Source organism: Macrobrachium rosenbergii, chromosome 17 (genome assembly GCF_040412425.1).
Source record: "Macrobrachium rosenbergii isolate ZJJX-2024 chromosome 17, ASM4041242v1, whole genome shotgun sequence".
NCBI classification, from domain to species: Eukaryota; Metazoa; Arthropoda; class Malacostraca; order Decapoda; family Palaemonidae; genus Macrobrachium; species Macrobrachium rosenbergii.
The window spans coordinates 35,335,765-35,354,933 of record NC_089757.1 but is presented as its reverse complement, the minus strand read 5'-3'; the positions used below and the strand labels follow the sequence as shown (position 1 = coordinate 35,354,933).

General features: G+C 36.5%; 1 protein-coding gene and 1 long non-coding RNA gene across 3 annotated transcripts in view; both read right to left on the bottom strand.

Annotated features, from left to right (window-relative positions):
• The window catches only part of LOC136847854 (uncharacterized), a 200,426-nt gene extending 191,339 nt beyond the window's left edge, over positions 1-9,087 (bottom strand). The window contains exon 1 of the long non-coding RNA XR_010855869.1: positions 8,893-9,087. This is a non-coding gene — a long non-coding RNA (uncharacterized lncRNA). The remainder of the gene's footprint in view (positions 1-8,892) is intronic.
• A 1,765-nt stretch (positions 9,088-10,852) lies between these two features.
• Scr (Sex combs reduced) overlaps positions 10,853-19,169 on the bottom strand; it is a 201,226-nt gene continuing 192,909 nt past the window's right edge. For both annotated transcript variants that reach the window (XM_067119833.1, XM_067119834.1), the window contains one exon: positions 10,853-14,697. The gene's annotated coding sequence lies outside the window, so the exon portion shown is untranslated. The remainder of the gene's footprint in view (positions 14,698-19,169) is intronic.

The window sequence follows — 19,169 nt, the reverse complement described above, 5'->3', positions numbered from 1 at the left end:
TTTTTTATTTCATAAAATCGGAGTGACCTTTTTCATTTCATAAAATCGGAGTGACCTTTTTTATTTCATAAAATCGGAGTAACCTTTTTTATTTCATAAAATCGGGGTGACCCTTTTTAATCCATATAACTTGAGTGACCTTTTTATTACATAAAATCGGAGTGACCTTTTTATTACGTAAAATCGAAGTGACATTTTTATTTCATAAAATCGGAGGCGACCTTTTTCATATTTCATAAAATCGGAGTGATCCATTTTTATTTCATAAAACCGGAGTGACCTTTTTTTATTTGATAAAAACTTCGTGACCTTTTTTATTTGATAAAACCGGAGTGACCTTTTTATATTTCATAAATTCGGAGGTGTCCATTTTTTCTTTCATGAAACCTGAGTGACCTTTTTATATTTCATAAAATCGGAGGTGGCCTTTTTTTTATTTCATAAAATCGGAGTGATCCATTTCTATCTCATAAAATCGGAATGACCTTTATTTTACAACATCTAAGGCTGAAAGACATGGTTAGGACGTTGTCACTGTTGAGAATAGGAGATAACGTCTGTGCAGTAAAAGGACAAATAGGGAAATTAAACATGCAAATCAAATGGGATTTGGTGAAACAGCTTACTTCCGTCACTGAGTCAGGAATTTTATATGCATGTGTAAGCACATCACGGATTCTCTCAAGAACTAAAGCGTAATCGATATTCACTACAAAGCGACTGTGTGACTACAAAGGATAAGGCGATCTAAGGTAACGAGATGCATTGGCATTTTGTCAAATCCCCGTTGAAATATTTGGGAATATGTATGTCTGCATGTGTGTAAGAACTGCGGTTGGTTGAATGAATCCGGAACTGGGGACATCTTATAGAAAATATGTAATCCGCTGACTCCTGACTCTGGTTAGGCAAAGTCACTGAATATATGTGCTATTTCCATTTATATAGCTGTGCTAAATTAGGGATCCTCGGTTTATACATACAATTGCCTGTGTGATATATTGTATGACATCCGTAGGGGGTTTGTGCCGTCAGTGCGCCTAACGCGGTGCACTGTAAGCAATACTCAAGGTTCTTTGCAGCGTGCCTTGGGCCCCTAGCTGCAACCCCTTTCATTCCTTTTACTCTACCTCCTTTCATATTCTCTTTCTTCCATCTTACTTTCCACCCTTCCCTAACAATTGATTCATAGTGCAACTGCTTTGATGTTTTCCTCCTGTTACACCTTTTAATCCCTTTACAGTCAATTTCCGTTTCAGCGTTGAATGACCTCACAGGTTCCAGTGCTTGGCCTTTGGTCTAAATTCTGTACTCAATTCAATTCAATTTAATTCAGTTCAGTTCAGTTCGATACATTGTGTAACGCATACACTGGCCTTAAAGTCAGTTCAGTTGAGATAGCAAGCAAGTGCCCTTTCGACTTCTGATTCTAGATTTTGAAAAATTAATTTGTCCTTAAATTCTATAAAGCGAGAGGCAAGACAGTAGTGTACAAAAACTGTTGAGAGAGATTTTATTCATGTTATCTCTCAAGTTTGGTCCTAGGCCTCTTTAGCCTCATGGCAATAAACCACTTTAGTAAAAAGTACTATTTCTGAGGAATCAAATTAGCTACGTAGCATTCTGTACCAAATTAAGAGGGCTTAACTGTGTGCAAAGGTCGTATAACCTCATTTAAAAAGTGTTTAACCCCTTTGATATCTCATGTCAAATGAGCATCTAAATGTCTGCATATATCCAGTGCACCTTTACATTAAAAGCAAAATTATCTTACAGTGGTAAACCATCCACACTGCCTAAGATGAAAGTGCTGGCAGGCTCATTAGTCTGGGGGCCAAAAGGTGTTTATAATCTGGTCAACAAAACCCATTAACCTGCTTTCTTGTCAAACGTTCATTTTTTATTCCAAGATTGCTACCTACATCTTGAGCTTGCTACATTCATGCTTTATGGTTCGTAGTGACAATATATTCTTGTCACACTATCAAGTATCAAACATAAACCTGCTATCAGCATATCGACTTGGAAAAACAAGACTGTATATCCATGTAAGTATTTTATTGTACTGAATAGTGCATACATCATCAAATTTTCCAGCTTTCTGTTATAAGCATAGTACTTTACTAAAAACACATTAAGGCTGCGATTCTGTTGTCTCAGAGTAAAAGAGTAATGCAATGAAAGCAATGAATAAAGCATTCATTATTTTACAAATTAGCCTTATACCCAATGTTCTCTTTCACATTAATCACCATTTCCTCTTTCCTGCGGTCTGTTTTTAATAACTGGCCATGTGCTCGGTCAATAACAACCTATACTACCCTGTCCAGAGGAGCTTGCATGGGATTTGTTCAACCCGAAGTTGTGTTTTTTATTTTAAGTTTTCAATTTCCTTACTCGGACTTTTCTTACCTTATTAATACGTTCACACCACCCCGCTGCTACGTCTTTTAAAAGTTATGCGTGCTTCCGCCAAATACCACTCGCCAAGCAGTGTGCTTTCAATGTTAGCCTCACGGGTAATGTTTAGGCAAGTGTGATCATGTCATCTCATTCACACCTAACCAAAAACCAACACTCAGCTCTCATTTCAGCCAAGGTGTAATCTCTCATATCTAGTTGACCAAGCAATTATCTTGTCCAGCTCTGCGATGGACTCGCTGCTTAAATATTTGTTTTTGACACTGGGCCCTTGAATATCTGTTGATACAGGACCTATCACTTACTCTGGAATGAGTTTAATATCTGCTATTTGACAGCAGAAGGTAGAGGAGTGAGTAGTAAGCAGTCTCCACCCAGCTCTTACATGACAGTATAGGCATCTCGATTGCTGATACCACGAATGAAGCACAGACTGCTTTTGTTGTACTTTACTTTTGCTTCTCCCTCTGTTTATTCTTTGAGGCAGCTAAGGTTCTTCCAGTATAACAACCAGGAGCTTCTGTGGTTTGATAGTATCTTGATCTTTTGACTATTTCTTCCACTTCATGGTGTACAGAATATCAGTGCAAAAACTGGTATCTGAGAACCCTTACAAGCCACATCAGTCTAACTGTCAGCTTCTCTTTTTTGGCCCTCTAACTGGGTTTAGCTAGAGTCCAAGATATACCCTAAGACTGACATCATATGTGGAGTTCTTGAATACTATAAAGGCAGTGCAGCCATAAAAGGCAGGCACCTAAGGGGATTCTTCATCACTAGACACAGTGGTTAAGTTCAGAGTGCTTGCAATCTTTATGGTGTAAGAGCAACACAATGCATTAGTGCACAAGTACTCGGTAAGACTCAGTAAATAAAAATGATAAGGATCTTCATGTCAGTGCCTTTCATAACACCATAGAGTGTAGGAAGCGGGAAGGCAGATGGAATAGTGTAGCACCATATTTTAACTCATATGGCAAACCATGGACTCCAGCTCTTTACTTCACACAGGAGGCATCCCTATGTTTCTTTTTCTTTCTCCTCTGTCCTAAATCAGTAGATTCTAGTTGGGTCATCGCCTATGAAAATGGCACTGATGTGGGATCAGGAAGGTATTCTTACTGTCACTACTGAATATAGTGTGTTTCTGTTGGTTTATGCTTTTGGGATTTTTGGAGTAGGTGATGTCCATTCTTTGAACACCACAGAATTCTGGCTATCAGCAGCCTAGGACAAAGCCTCATAGCTCTAGGTGGTTTTTCAGAGTATTGCAACAGCTCAGCATCATCTCTAGGTGCCCTTTGATGAGCACGAGTCGAGAGGCAGTCACTGGGTTTGTTTCCGACTCATGGTGGATATTTGCAGACTCCATCATTTATGTGTTTGAAGGTCAGGTGATAGAAATGTACCAATGTAAACTATGACTGTATGCAACTAAAGGAAGACACCACTGGGAAGGTCAAGGTTGCTAAAGAATGACTCAGTGTCAACAGTGCTGACTTAGGCTGCAACCAGCCATACTTTTGAGGAAGGATGCCACTTCCCTGTGGATAAGGAGTTATCTGTTTGTTGGAAGTATTCTGAGCAGCCCAATGTATCTCGTCTTTATGGGTCTCTCAGTCTCCTTTCTTGGAAGTGTGTTAATTGTAAATGGAGTGGTCCAGTAGTGGAAATACTTGATATAAGCATATGATTCGCTAGGGGATGTCCCAGTCCACCATGTCAGAATCTCGTAAATAGAAAGAAAGTCCTCATAAGCTATACATTTTTAATCACATAGGGTCAAGGGCTGAAGTTTGGGTGGTGTTTGGTGTCTCGAAAGGTACAGAGTCAGAGACCCATGACTTCTCCCATCAGCAGCACATTTAATTTCCTGGCGTTGGCATCCTGCAAACAATGGCAGGCTGTTTCCTTCTTGATCACCTCTGTTACACAAGCTTTGCATTGTCTATAAGGGGAGGGTCCCTCCTTTAACCACAATATAAACTTGCAAGAGGGGGTTTGTGGTAGTATCTTTGAGTTATTAAGATATGCATGTTGGTCAAGACACATACATATATACATATATACATATACATATATATATATATATATATATATATATATATATATATATATACATATATATATATATATATATATATATATATATATATATATATATATATATATATATATATATATATATATATATATATATGAAATTTTCTGTTGAAACAGAAATCCATCTAATAATAGGAGGCCATAAAACATAAAAGGTAGAAAGATATTGCTATATTTCCAGAGACCAAACTGTCTTCCTCTGCTGGCAGAGTACTTGCCAGTAGAGGAGACAGTTTGGTCTCTCTAGCAAATAACTTTCTACCTTTTAACATTTTTATGGGCTCCTATTATACATATATATATATATATATATATATATATATATATATATATATATACAGTATATATATATCTATATATAATATATATATATATATATATATATATATATATATATATATATATATATATATATATATATATATATATATATATATATATATGTGTGTGTGTGTGTGTGTGTGTGTGTGTGTTTGTATGTATGTATGTATATATATAAGAGAGAGAGAGAGAGAGAGAGAGAGAGAGAGAGAGAGAGAGAGAGAGAGAACCTAGCACATGGATAAGCTAGACCTACCACAAACGAACCCCCACTACAAAAAAAAAAAAAAAAAACACATGCGTAGTAAGCTTAATTGAAGGAAATCTAATGACGGCCAAAAGTACACACGTAGCGGCAACGTCGAACTGAGGAATATTATCTCCAATTATATATCATAAATCACTTCGCGGCTTGAAATCAGCTTTTGAGAGTCGAACCCCTTTTCCCATGTGAACCGTATCGTGTCACGCCGTAATTAAATGATAAAGGACCGTTTGATACACACGGGAAACGGCAGTAGAAGACATACTTTTTATTTTTTTAACTAATGGTAGTATGCGTCGAATTAACTAGTGGTCCGCTTCGAATGAACAGCTGTTCAAATATGACATTTTCTAGTAGAATCGTTTGACGAATGAAGACAACTGGTTAATATTAGTCGATGATGATCACTGTACTTACGAAAATTAAAGTCAGCAAGTCGTGACTTTTTTTTTTATTCCTGAATCACTTTATCAATAAAAGTCGTATTTACGAAAATGAAAGTCACAATATCGTAACTTTTTCCTGAATCACTTTTATCAATAAAAGTCGTATTTACGAAAATTAAAGTCACAATATCGTAACTTTTTCCTGAATCACTTTTATCAATAAAAGTTGCACTTACGAAAATTAAAATGAGCAAATCATGATAGTTTCCTTAATAAACAACTTTTACTAATAAAATTTATTCCACAAACACGACATTTATGACTAAATGGGTCAGAGACATCAACTCCATCCGAAAATCTAATTAATATATGGGTGGTGGGGGGGGGGGGGCAGGGTTGGTGGTAATCACGTCAGCCAATGACTGGGTCTTTCAAGTTGCCTAATTGCCCCATTAGCCCTGATGACTTGCCGATAAGTGGATTTATCCCGCTCAGCCATCGATATGTCCTGCTGTCGGAATCTTAGTTTTTTTATGTGACAAGAATGGATTATGACAGAATTTAGGCCAAAGGCCAAGCACTGGGACCTGTGAGGTTATTCGGCGATGAAAGGGAAATTGAGAATAGAAATAGAAAGGCTTGAAAGTTGTAACAGGATGAAAACCTCTCAGTTGCACTATGAAGCAAGATGGAAGAGAGAGAATATGAACGGAGGTACAGTAAAAGGAATGAAAGGGGGTTGTACCTAGGGCCCGAAGAAGGGACGCTGCAAAGAACCTTTAAGTAATGCCTACAGTGCACGGCGAGAGGTGCACTGACGGCACTGGCCCCCCAACGGGGAGATGTGACAAGAACGACTTCATTGCCAAGACTGAGGTTTGCTAAACTTAAATATTTAAGTAATATCTCCTAAATAGCACTATTGGTAAAAGGACTTTGACGCCTATGCACTAGGTATCTAACGACAGTTAAAAAAATACAAATACTAACGTCACTTTAATATATGAATAAGCACCAAGTACCTATTGCTCATTTCGGATTTCGAAGTGAATGCATTTATTTTTTGTGAGGTTGGACAGTTTATTTTAATTAATAATGGCGTTTATTCAAATTTTAGTGAGTCCTCATTTACTTAGGCAAAACAATTGTTCGTCTACTTTACTGAATAAATGACAACATATAGCAACATGGAATTACTGTAGAGTGCTCTGGATAGGGTCAGTACTGAAACGTCACCTAAAAAACCATTTGTTTACTTCATAGTAAATTCTTGCAACAGCACTGCGACACAAATGTCTTCGTTTCATAAGACAAATAAATACTAAATGATTGGAAAAAATAAAAGTCCGCAGTAGTATGTATGTAGTATATTGCTATATACAGGAATTGGCGCCAACTTCATCAGTTGGCCTCTTCAGGCTGAATAAACATAGAAATAATAATACATTTAGGACAACATATTTGAAAAATGGAAAAAAGGGCTTGTTATTCTTTCTTGTTGTCCTAAATGTCTATTTAGGCTGAAAAGACCAACTGATCAAGTTGGCGAAAGCTTCCTGTATACAGCAGTATACTACATACACTCTACTACTGACTTAATTTTTCCATTTAAGATCACGAGAAAGCGTTATAAAACTAAATGATTACTATAGAGGTTACCGCTCGTTTAACAACAACGAACAGAATTTAAATAAAATCATAAACATATATCATGAAATAACTAAGTTAAATAAAAAAATACTAACTTTCCAGTGGTAATACATATCCAGCGCATTGGATTACATAAATCTGAATAAAATCACTTGGGTATTTATATATTCACAGAAGCAAGTATATACATATTAACATTCATTTACGTTTCTAATGACTGCCTTTTAATATATTGTCAATAAATATGACTCTCGAAGCAAACGTAATTTTGACCAGATCAGGCAATCAGGGTATTTTAAAACTCGACCTAATACCCAAAATCAGGGCCATCGAAGTTGTTTAGTCTGAGGGCCACTCTTGAAAAAACAAGAGAGTCAAGCGGGCCACCTGCGTGTATGTATATAACAAAGAGAAATATACTTTCTTATTTTTCTCTAGCGGGCCATTTTCAAAATCAAACGGGCCACTTTTGGGTCCACTGGCATGGGGTTGGACGGCCCTGCCCTAAGTCATAACTATAAAATCCTTCAGCTTTTAATCCCTGTAAACACTAAAAGTTCATCGAGACGAAGTTTAAAGCTACAGTCAATATGGAATATTTATCTAAGATGGCTTTGCACTTTATCCAGAACCAACCCCCTATTAACATTCTGGGTAAAATTAATGTAATTATGGATGTTTTGGTGTCAAAGCTTGATAATTTTGTCCTGTTTTAATAATTACCACAATAAAGTAAAAAAAAAATCCTAAATATCTAGAATTTACTGTCATACACCTTAACGATATTTTTTTTTTTTACATATTCTCGATCTCTAACACTAAACTGGGAAAAAATTAAGTAAACATTCATTCTAGTCATATGTCATTATTTCCACGGTACAGCGTCTGGGTGGAAAAATTTAATCGAACTAATTAAAATGTCTGTAACTGTAACGTAACTGTAACGTCATGATACAAACAGGCCATGCCATGCCATGTGTCATATACCGTGATGGGTGAAACTGAAGCGAATCTCTTGACTGAACTGAATAAAAAAAGCCACTGGAACAATTAGTATCTGATTAGCAAATGGCCAGTTCACTCCTACAACAGGGAATATCCACTTAAATTTCTAATGACTACCTTCTAATATATTCGTGACAAAATAGTTTTCAGGAGTAAAAGTAAATTTGACTCACTAACTTACAGTCCTAATATAAAACGGTAAAACTTTACTTTAGTTGCGCGACCTCATTCCCGCCAGTCGTCGACCAGGACAGGTTACCGCCTTTTTTTTGGTGGGGGGGGGGGTGTTCCAGTCCCCCGCCCCCTCCCAGGTCAGGGCACGTCGACCTAAGTTAGGTTAGGTAGGTAAGATCTGGTTAGGTCAGGACCTGACATTATAGGAAGGTTATGTCTATTTATTTAAAGTTTCACCTATAAAACAATCTATGATGACATGGGATCAGCTTGAGTCAACAAGAGCACTGAATGGCGATCAGGTCAGGTGGAGGTGTGGTAAGGGGAAGGGGGAGAGGGTAGATTAGGGGTAGGGGGTGATGTGGGTTTACTGACCTAACAAATACCAAAATGATTTCCAACCATCTTCCGTCTGCTTAGAGGCCATACATTTCAAAGCTAAATCCTAAATGGCGATCAGCGAGTATTTGAGAGGGGTGGGGGTGGATGAGGAAGGGGATGGGTAATGGGAGCGGGGGAAGGTGTTGTTGGATTAATTACCTAACAAATATCAAGATGATATCTTACCTTCATCAGAATGCAATCAGGGTGTGAACATCCAAGATAAATATACAAGCTTATTGTCTGAATGCCCTGGTTTTCAGCAATGAACGAATAGGAGTTTGGTATCAAAATTAAACCTCAAATTAAGTTTTTAAAGCTTTAACGTCACTGACACTTCACCATACATCTCCGCACCCCGGACACCCGCGTGGTTCTGATGGCAAGGGCTTTGTTTCAAACGGTTTTGTTGCCTGAAAGCACACAGGTGGGGTAACAACTGTCGCTGGCCGTAACTATCCAACCTCAGATTCCTGTTACCTGTATCTGCTCCTAATTCTTTTTTCATTTTTTACTTAAAGGAGGTTAATAATTTCCATGCTATAAAGGTTTTCCTCTTAACATTTCTCCTTCAATGAGTAAAAAGCCACAATAAAGTAAATGAGAGACTATAATTTTCCCAAAAAACACAAAAAAGGGTTAAGAATAGTCTCTCATTCATATTATGGTAGATTTTTACTCATTATTTCCGGTCACAATATAGTGATGCACCATAGATTTCTCCTCTCTTGCCAAAGAACAAAAGGAGTTGCAATAATATTTATTTGGCAGTTAGTATACATAAGGTTTTGTATTGATGTATGGTTAGGGATATTTTCCACCATTCTCCATAGCCTCAAGCATTTCCATCTAGAAACTATTAAAAGATATAAAATGCCCTATGAATCTTGGGGAAAATTGTAAATACAATGAACATCCATTGTTTCATTCTGAATAAATTTGCGGGTACTGAACTCCATATGAGCAGAGCTGTTGATGCAAATCCTGCATAGATAAATTTTACATAGATAACTTGGACATACCATAGTTATACAAGGTAACTAACAAGAACAGGGGTAACTCAAGCAGTAAGAATTAATACCTTCAGGATACTTATACTTTTCCTTCGGTTTTTTATTGCGGAGTATTCATACAGCAATTTGTATTTTGTATACACATTTATAGGCTCCCTGCAAGAGCATCTGCGTCTCCATAACATTAAACTGAATTGAATATAGAATTTAGGCCTAAGGACAAGCACTGGGACCTATGAGGTCATTCAGCTCTGTAACGGAAATTGGCAGTAAAAGGCTTGAAAGGTGTAGCAGGAGGAAAACCTCGCAGTTGCACTACGCATTAATTGTTCGGGGAGGGTGGAGAGTGGGAAGAGAGAGAATATGAAAGGAGGTACAGCAAAAGAAACGAAAGGGGTTGCAGCTAGGGGCCGAAGGCACGCTGCAAAGAACCTTAAGTAATGCCTACAGTGCACCACATGAGGTTTTAATTCGCCCTCAGGTATTTCCTCCAAATTCCTGTCAAACATTGATTTATTCTGATAATTATAAATTTCCGCTGATGAATTAGTCCATATCTTGCAGATAATAGAACTCATAACATTGAAGGGATACATGGGATACAAGTCATGGATCCAAAAATGCAAATACATACCTGTATTTAAAAGATTCAGGTGTGTGGATACCTGTATCCACAGCCTCTTTGAAATTGTATCATTTATATTATTGAAATGAATTTAAACTTGCCGTCTCTGAAGGATCACTAATATGGCAAATAATGGGAAGCCAAAAACTGTTTTGGCTATGTGGCCTGTTTGTGCTTCTCTGGGAGCAACAATTATATTAAAATTACTTATACATATATATTTACACACGCAAATACATATACATATATATATTTTTTATGTACGAAATATCTATCTAAATATATATATATATAATATATATATATGTATATATATGCATATATATATAATATACATACTGCTAGGAAATTTTGTGTGTATATATATATATATATATATATATATATATATATATATATATATATATATATATATATATACATAATTTCCCAGCATACGTCTACCCTCACATCACAATTAAACAAAACATGCAGAGTAGGGGTAAAAAAAAAAATTAAAACAACCTCATTTGGACACAGTTTATTTTGTCAATGAATTTGTAATCTATGCCTTTAGAAAGATCTCTTTTTTTATCATAATCCATATTGTTATCATCATCATTGTTAATTTACAGTAGACAACTTTTTACAGGGATATTGCTGAACTCTTAAAAACTAATCGTATACAGTTGGGAAGCGTATAGCTGGTAACGCGAAAATAACAGACGGAGGTTAAAGAAATGTCGCGGGAAAGGTGTGGAAAGGAATAACGGATAACATTGCATACGATGATTACAACACCAGTGGAGAGGCAGGGAAAGGAGAGAGAGAGAGAGAGAGAGAGAGAGAGAGAAATTGGGGGCAAAGTGGTAAAGTGGTTGGTTGACTGGTTTTATGCACATAAAACCAGTGAAGAAGCAGGAAAGGAGAGAGAGAGAGAGAGAGAGAGAGGTGGTTGATTGATTGGTTTTGCATACATAACACTAGAATTTACATGATTAAATAAAAGACACATCTATCATGGAATATTGTACAAAAAAAAAAAATAAAAGGGGAACACAAAGGAAATGACAGAAATAATATTATTATTACCATCCGAATCTATATAGAGAGAACAAGGGACAGTTTCTCCTCATACCGAGCTGATCTAAATATAAACAAAAACAAAAAAAAGTAAATGACAAAATTATCGTAACTACACAAGCAAAATATGATATTGGGTTTGTTAAAAAAAATGAAAAGAGAAGAAGATATAACACTAAAAATATTGAAGGTAAGCAATGGTAAAACCTTGACAACAACAACAGAAATCAAGGATCAGTTGACCCATGTTGTAGAAATGTGGCATATCCTATGAAATGCTGAAAAAGTGAGTCCAATGCTGGGATGGCTGTGTTCGACTAACTCACAATGATAACACCAGGGAGAGAGAGAGAGAGAGAGAGAGAGAGAGAGAGAGAGAGACAATGGATGAAAATTGTGGCAGGGGAGAGAGAAGACGATAACGGTGAGGAGGCAAAGAGAGAAAAAGAAAGAGAGGAGGAGGAGGAGGAGGAAAATGTAAAGGGTAGGAAAAAAGGAAAGGGAAGGGGAGGGGGTAGGAGGGAGAAGAAGGAGGAGGGGAAACGCGGTACTCTTAGTTCTATGCAACAATCTACGGCAGTGATTACAGTATCACTGCTATAACTTTTTACACCATTGAATAAAGCCATATGGACAGCATTGCACAAAATGAGGCTCGTATACACACTCTCACACACACACACACTCTCTCTCTCTCTCTCTCTCTCTCTCTCTCTCTCAGAAAAAAAAATCATTCACCTCTTGACCCTTAATAAGTTCACTCACACACGTTTCAAACATTCAAAACTCTCTCAGTACTCTCCCTCACGCTTTTTTTGAAAGTTTCTTATTTTTATTTTAAAATGTTCCTCTTTTGCACTGAGCGCTCAATGTACAGCAATATTAGGCATATTTTTTAGACTCACTTCAAAACAGACCAGGAGCTCCTCGTGTAGTCATTATGGTAGCCTGATGAGAAAGCAACAGATACTATTTTTTTCCCTTTTCCTATATGCACAGATGCGTACATACAGGTTTCCACAGAAAAGAGAAGTCGTTAGTCTTTCTTTTTCGTCTAAAAACTAAAACAAGGTCGAGTGAACACTTTGGACTAACTTCATAAACAAGATGATGCTTATCTCTCCAACGCCCAGGTTTAAAAAAAATACCAACTTCTAAATCTCATGGAGCTTTTTACATACAATTCTTGTTGACGACGCTGAACTTAATCTTTTGAAAGATCTACTGACGAGAAAGATAAAAAAAAAAAAATCACATTTGGACTCAAATAAACTCCCGAATCCACGACTTAACTGGTCTTCTCAGCTATGTATTTTTGCAACGCCAAATAGCTTCCAATCGATAAAGTAATCTCATCTACTAGATAACAAATGGCCAACAATTTTTTAGGCAAATGAACTTATACAAAACAACAGACTTCCGTCTTAACACGAAAAACGGAACCTAAATTACAATAGCAAAAGTGATAATTATATTAATAATAATAGTAGTAATAATTACGATAATAATCGATACATTGGTCAACAAACATAAATTCAGGATCGCACACACATAACTTTGGCAAAACATTGCAAATTTTCTCTTTTATTTTTTCTCGAAAAGGTCAAGTTTTTTTTTTTCTCCCGATAATTCAGAATTAGTCGGACTTATTTAAGGGCCCCTGGCCTCTAAAATCTATAATAAAATCTGTACAATTTCCTCGAAGAGTTTTATTAAAAAAAAAAAAAACATTTAGTTTAATCCAACCGAGAAGCCAAAAAAAAAAAGAAAAAAAATTGCAGTCGTCAGTAATTAAAAAAACAAAAAAAAAGTAAAATAAAAATCGTAAGAAACGAAAAGATCCTAAGCCGTGAACAGTCAACATTTCTTAATTAAGGCATTTACTATTCTTCTACTCTGACCTCGAATTGCAGGAGAGGAGAAAGCCACTAAAACACCATTTGCAGCTAAGAACTTCAGTATCAGTAACAAAACTTTATACATATTTTCTTCCAAGATCTGGGATGCGGTTCAAGCGAAGACATGTACAGGCCTAATGCGGTATTCTTCCTCTTCTTCTTCTTCTTCTTCTTTGCTGCCTCTGTAAATAATAATAAAGCAGGTCTGCTGATCACACACACACAGGCGTTTTCTGGTCCAGTTTTCGTAACTCTTCAGATCGCAAACTACAGCGATACAATATTTATGACTGTATCTGTAGCTGGAAAAAAAAGTGGGTTGGGGGCTGAACAGAAAGAGCACTGGCCCGCTATACAATACGCGGTATTCACACGAAATCTGCTTCCTAAAAAAAAAAAAAAATAATAACAGATCCACAGCTGACTGGAGATTGTACAGCCTCTATATTGTAACTCTTGCAATTCACGTTTCATTACAGACACCTCTTCCTGATTCCTGTTATTCCTCCTTCTTCGTCCTTTTCAGTATCACCGGTTCACGAGAGTGCGCCAGTCTCTTAGAAGGTCCTTGGGCACAAAAACTGATTCTCTCACTTGCTATCTATCTATCTATCTATCTATTTCTCCAACACGACAACAATTCACTTGGAAAATTATATATAGTCTCCTGAAGGAGCATCATATCATACTAAATCATCACTTTTTCCTTCTCAACAAATCACTTATGAGTGTCTTCGGGTGTCCACAAGCGAAGCCCCCCTAAAAAACCAAAATAATAATAATAATGATAATAATTAAAAAAAAAGGTATCATATATATTTAAAAAAAAAAGAAAAAGAGAGCTTTTGACTTCCAGTCCTTCGGCGATATGCCCCTACCGCCGAAGGAGGGGGGAGAAATCCTCTTCGTTCGGGGGTACAGCGCGCACGGCTCCTCCTTCAAGTTCTACTCGAAGTCGCCAGTCGCCTTCGCCGGAGGTCGGCGAGGTCCTCCTCTTCAGGAAGGGCTCCAAAGACGTTCGGCTCCACCAGGGTTTGTTTTAATTCGCCCGTTGCGAATGCAGACAAAGAGGGGGGAGGGTTGGGAGTAGGAGGAGGGGGGGAAGTAAGATACGTCTCCCAACTTCAGCCAAGTCTTCTTGGGTGAAGAGGATGATGAGGAGGGGGGAAGGAGGAGGAGGAGGAGGGGAGGATGTTGGGGTTAAGGAGGGATAGGATAATGTTGTTGTTGGTTCGTGAGGTCCATAGGCGTGGTCCAGGTACGGTCCGTGAGTGACAGGTCGGATAGAATCCACCGGTACACCCTAGTCGCGGCATCTCATATCGATGTACGCAGGCATTCACTCCCACTGACTACGTCATCTGCATATGAGTTACCACGACCAGGCGGCTCCCTGAAAGACAAAGAAATGGGATAAATAAAGATAAAGTTTCAGATGAAACACGTAAAAACACATAAAACCGGAACAAAATTATGGGTCGAAAACTTATCCATTTCGACAGAAAAAATCCAACACTGGAAATACACAGTCATTGGTCTTTTTTTTATGAATGACAAGAAGTTACAGATAAAACATGTAAAAACACACAAAACCGAAGCAAAAATTATTGGGCAAAAAATTATCCATTTCCACAGAAAAATCCAACACTGGAAATATATAGTCATTGGTCCTTTTTTTATGAATGACAAGTATACTATCTTATATTATGAGTATTCCTTCTGTCTCGTACTATTAATCTTTGAAGGGACACGCCCATAATTTAAAAGCACACATGATAATATTTTTCAAAATGTATCAACTGATTAAACTACCTTTGGCGTGCTAAAAGCTTCGCTGAAATATAAAAATTAAATCAATATTTCTACATAACATTTAAAAGCGCACATAATGATATTTTTCAAAATGTATCAGCTGATTAAACTACCCTTGACGTGCTAAAAGCTTCACTGAAATATAAAAATTAAATCAATACTTCGACATAACATATATACTATAATTACAAATATATACTAGCAATTATTTTCTCCACATATATCGAGGCATAATTAAATACGTTCAACAGTGAACAAGTTCTATCAATATCCCTTGTCAGGATTACACAGGTAGATAATATATCTAGGCATTGCACATACTATCCAGAGAGAGAGAGATTTTTCTGCTGAGCATGACAACTTGACCGCTTTCTCGACCACTGCACATTCTATCTACAGAGAGAGAGAGAGAGAGAGAGAGAGAGAGAGATAATTTTCCGCTCTCCTTTTTACATTTTTTTTGTCGGGAGGGTACAAAAGTGGCAGCTACACAACCGTATTATTCTTGCTGACGTAAACCATAGTATTTGACTGGGAGGTCTGACCTGCAGCTCCCTTTTAAGTCATCCATTACGACAAGCTGGAGCTATTTTTGGGGGGTATTTTTAACCCTACCCTTTACCCCCACTTCCCCCCTCCCGCCCTAAAAAAAAAAGAAAGAAAGGCCAAGTTCATCACATCTCTTTCAAGCGAGGTGCGGATTTGGAACACAAAATATTTTATCAACATAAAAAAAAGAGATGAATAAGAGATTGGATGAAAAGTACAGTTTTGACACACTTCACCATCAAAGAGTGATTTATATTTGCAAATAATGAGAGGTTACAGAAGATAATTGTTGTGATGGCAGTAAGAAAGCGAAGATTAAAACGATATTCAGTTTTTACGAGGGGCGGAGATCAGTAACATGACTTAAATCCTAAATTATGCATGAGCAGAAAGCCTAGAAGACTTCACACACAAACAAAAACAGCTGCCAAAAAAAAAATTATAAAAACAATATTTCGTGACGTCTTCTTCTGCTACAGACTGTCAGAAGTATGTCACTCCCATAAGTCAATGTTTTGACGTATATAAAAAATACGAATTATTTTAAGGCCATTAAGCAAAACAAGCAATTATTATCCGTAATTAAAATGATTTATGGCCTCTTAGCAAGCTGGAGGGGCTGACTGCGCAGTCACTTACATATCGACTGAATGCCAGGTACCAGCAGTAAAGGAACTACAGTAATACTAAGCGTGTATACTTATGTGTAATTAGAGGCATTTGCATAGGTGCCAGTCATGTGTGCTGAGTCAGGGAAAAGTGGAGCTAATGTGACGTGGATTATACCTGCACGGGACGGACAGGTAGGACAGACAGGTGAGTTTGGTGGTGTTTAACTCCTGGACTTTCTTGTGCCAGGGAGAACTCGCTGATTAAAAGTATAAAGCCCAAAAATTATAGATACTTTTCATCCTTATAGGCAGTGATACTCGAAGTAGTTACCTTTCCTTGCTTAAGACGGGAGTTTAAAGGGTATTTTGTTGTTTGTCCTGCAATGTATATACAAATATATATATATATATATATATATATATATATATATATATATATATATATATATATATATATATATATATATAATATATATATATATATATATATATATATATATATATATATATATATATATATATATATATATATATATATAAATTTTTATCACCGTGATTTAAATATAATCATGAAGCTATAAATATCGCATAATATCAAATTCGCTACCTCAAAATATCCCCGATGAAATTATCACCGAAGGAAATTTATAAGTGACTTATAAATTCCCTTCAGTGATAATATCGAATATTGACAATGATTTATTAACTTGACATTCTTAACTTCATGATTAATGTGTGTATGTGTGTATATATATATACATATATATATATATATATATATATATATATATATATATATATATATATATTTATTTATTTATTGAACTCTCATTGACCCTGTTTCTAAAAAGTCATGAACATAAACACAGGTGATCGACAGGTGAGAGAGATTCTCGTGGCAAACCTTTACGTACAGTTCATAAAGGTTTCTCCAAACACTTTCGATCGTGAAAGATTTTGTGAAACGAAAATCGCAACATCAGGTTCTGGGACCAAAAGCTAAACTATAATAAGTGCAGGGTTAAAACACAGAAAGTACTAATTGTTACAAATGAGTATGATCTCAAATAATCACAAAAACAACTCTGACCTGTGTTTACCTTGAAGGTAAAAAGTTTGTAAGCTACGCTCCTTTAGTATGAAAAGTCTCTATATTTTGGTGTGTGTGCTACACACATACACACATACACACACACACACACACAAACAAACACAACTTTCTGGCCGCAGTACAGCCCATTACCGTAAAATATAATTTGCATTATTATTATTACTATTATTATTATTATTATTGTTATTATTATTATTATTATTATTAATGGCAATAACAATACCATCTGTAATAGTAATACATCTGTTAACAGCGAACTCGACACTGTTCCATTAATTTCCTTAACTCAACGTCCGAATTTTGCGCAGGAATTCAGGTCCACAGTCACGCAAGACGATCGCCGAAGTAACAATGCGAGTAAATTACGAGACGGTCCCCCCACTGGCCCTTGAGGACGCCGTGACGTAGCCCAATTAATCAGGACTGTCTTTGGGAGTACGCAGAAACTGACTCACCGCCTGACGTTTGTGCTCTCTGCCTCGATAACCAGGACTTTTGGTTCTTTTACTTACTTTTGCTATTAATCTTACTTACTTTGATTTACTTACTTTTTTATCTGTTTGTTTATTTATTTGTTAATTTCGTTTTTCCTGGTAAGTGATCTCTTCCTGCTGCGTTTCCTGTTACCTTTCTGTTACTTCGCCCAAATGAACACCATAATATTCTTTGGAAGCTTGAATTTCAAGTAAATGGCCCCTTTGGTGGGCTTGTTCCATATGAATAGGGTTCATCTTCTTAATAATAATAATAATAATAATAATAATAATAATAATAATAATAATAATAATAATAATAATAATAATAATAATAATTTTGATTATTAGGCACGAGAGTAAGAAATTTAGTCTGTGAAAGGAAAGTCAGGTAGATGAAAGACGACTTTATAGGCAGAAATAATATAATCTTATGTTACTTTAACTTAGTCATCTTTTACTGCCACAAATGATAATAAAATCTTCTGCCAGGTTCACATGAAGCTGAAATAATCTTTTACTGCCACAAATGATAATAAAATCTTCTGCCAGGTTCACATGAAGCTGAAATAATCTTTTACTGCCACAAATGATAATAAAATCTGCCAGGTTCACATGAAGCTAAACTAATCAACAACAGCCAGAATTATTTGCAGTCAGTTATCAAAACAGAATTCCCTCGTAACTGAATAACAAAAAAAAAAAAAATAGACTCTATAAAGTACAAAATAAAATGGTGATTCGTCTTTGAAATACAGCAAACATGATTAAAATATGAGAAAATAAAATACGATTGAGACTATTATTTTGAGCTGTTTGCGGTCAAAAACTCGAAGGACAACTAATATATATTTCATTTGGAGCAAAGAAAAAATGGAACTAGATTTTTTTTAATAGAAAAATAAATACATTGAACTGAACTGCATATAGAATTTAGGCCAAAGGCCAAGCACTGGGACCTATGAGGTCATTCAGCGCTGAAACGGAAATTGACAGTAAAAGGCTTGAAAGTTGTGACGGGGGGTGGGGGGGGGGTGGGGGGGGGACCTCGCAGTTGCACTATGAATCAATTGTTGGGAAAGGGTGGAAAGTAAGATGGAAGAAAGAGAATATGAGAGGAGGTACAGTAAAAGGAACCAAAGGGGTTGCAGCTAGGGGCCAGAGGCACGCTGCAAAGAACCTTAAGTAATGCCCACAGTGCACCGCATGAGGTGCAATGAAGGCATTAACCTCCTACGGGGGGATACAAGTTTAAAATACGAAAATATAGTATAAAAGTCATAAAACTGTGTAATATCAGATAAAACAA